The sequence below is a fragment of the Anoplophora glabripennis genome, unplaced genomic scaffold, assembly GCF_000390285.2.
Source record: "Anoplophora glabripennis isolate ALB-LARVAE unplaced genomic scaffold, Agla_2.0 scaffold509, whole genome shotgun sequence".
Lineage (NCBI taxonomy): Eukaryota > Metazoa > Arthropoda > Insecta > Coleoptera > Cerambycidae > Anoplophora > Anoplophora glabripennis.
In genome coordinates, this window is record NW_019416599.1 from 47,565 (window position 1) to 49,844 (window position 2,280).

Sequence of the window (2,280 nt, forward strand, 5' to 3'; positions counted from 1 at the left end):
TTACCTTTGATACAATAAAAAAATAAAGTTGATAATTAAAGGAAGTTTAAAGATAAATAATTATCGGACTGTTGAAAGACCAATAATTATTAACGATAGGCATTTGCAAATACGCTAATTGTTTTTTTTAACTCGCGAGACATCGATTTAAAAAAAATCATCAAAATCGGACATCTAGAAGCTGAGATATTAAAAATTTTAAGCGCGTCGCGGTTTTGAACTCGCCGATTCAATTTCGAGCATGCCGAAGCGGCCGCGCTCTCTGCTTCCATCACCACCACCACCTGTACGATTTTCTTGAATTTCTCGCTTGCATAAATAACTTTAAACACGTTTTAAAGTAGGTTGCCAATGAAGAAAAGTATTGTAATCTTAGACCTGGTAAGTACTCGGAATAACAAAGCTATTTTTCGAAAAATTAGCTCGGATGTCCCATTTAGTGTAAATGACGGTTAACTTTGATCGGCTATTATAACTACGTAACTAATTGACCAATCGATCTGTTTTTAAAGGAAGCGTCTTTCCAATAACTTTTAAAACTTGCTTTAAAAAATTTGAATTGATTGAATATTCACAAAATTAATCTAATTGTTTATAAGTACAAAAAATCGACCAATGCCAACAAGCGCCAGAGCTCTCCTAATTGACGGATTCGAATTTCTCAAATAGCGTTTGAAAGCTTGAGAGCGTTTCTGTATGTGATTAAATGTTCAAGTGTTTAAGGGTCTTGGATTGCAAAATTATTATGCAAAATCTATCAAACCGATTTTGATGAAATTTGGTGTAATGATTCTACGTAAGTTTTCCTGATGAAGATCCTATACCCATTTTTTACCTCATTTTTGGAGATTTTTTCGATTTTTACAATAATAATCATGATTCATTCGTTTGGTAATTGGTCATATTTTGTAAAAATTTCTTTTCCCTTTTCGCCTAAAATCAACTCTTGAAAAGATAATTAAGTAGGAAGAAAAATATGACATTTTTCGATTTTTTTAACATATTGTGTCGCCAAAAGTTAAGCACGATTTTTTATGCGCATAGAAAAATTTTCATTTATAGTGATACTTGAAAGCCAAAAATCCAAAAATCTCCGTGGATATACGATTCACCCAAATATGGACTTTTTGAAACAGATACATAACTATGACTATTCTTGTATACGAGAGTTTTGAAGTATTCCCTTATGTGCTAACTCTATAATTTTCAAAATAATTCATACTTATGTTAAATATTTACAGACAAGGAATAAAGCTAATATAGAACTTACATTTTTGCCAGGAAAATTTTCTAATACACCTGAATTTTTGGTCAAAATTTGGAATACACCTTATAACAGATCTTAGATATTAATTAAAAATTTCAAAACTAAAACTATATATGGAACATACAGAATGTTCGTTTACGAATATTCACCAAATATCTGAATATTCGTATACGCAAATGTATAAGCCGTCGTTAGAGAAAGAAATGATACCATACACTAACAAAAAAATCAACTCAAATTTTACCACTTACATTTGGTGTCAAGTAACCCACGACCCATGGCCCCAAGACACCAGCTATGGACCCCAGTCCATTGGCAAAAGATGTGATGATTCCAGCATAGTTGCGGCTGATATCGTTACAGTTTAAAAGAACCCCGGAATAGATCGGGGCCTTGAGGATGAGTCCCACGACGTACAAGGTGACCGCTCCAGCTCTTGTACAGCCTAGGTAGGCGGCTATTAACGTGCAGACAGATGGGGCTACAATGCCTGAAAATGAGACAATCATAAAACTGAAACCAGGCGAAGACGTTTTCAGAATAAATTATAAATATGTATCAAAATTAGTATGCATCGGGAGTGTCAAGCAGGAGGAAATATTTCGAATTTTTATCATCAAGAACGGCGGTGACAACATGTTTAACATTATCGCGATGTTTCGCATTGTATTAGCTATGTCCTGTCCAAAGGACCCCGCAATAATCTTATGGAAATTGGGTTTCTGTCAAATTGTCTGAATTTTTGATATGTTGTAGATTTTGTCATCCTGAACAAAAGTCTCCATGGGCACAAAGTGCCAAAATGAACATTTTGGCAGCTACGGAGCTGCCAAAGCTCCCCTGACCCGTTGCAAAACTATTCATTTTCAATACTATTTACAGATGTCAAAAGCATATTTTAATTATTCTAATATATAGGGTAATGTTTTTGAGGTCACTGGATTCAACCCTCATGTCAGATTGGACAAATTGACCGTTGACAGCTGTCAATACACTGTCAACGAAGAATAGAA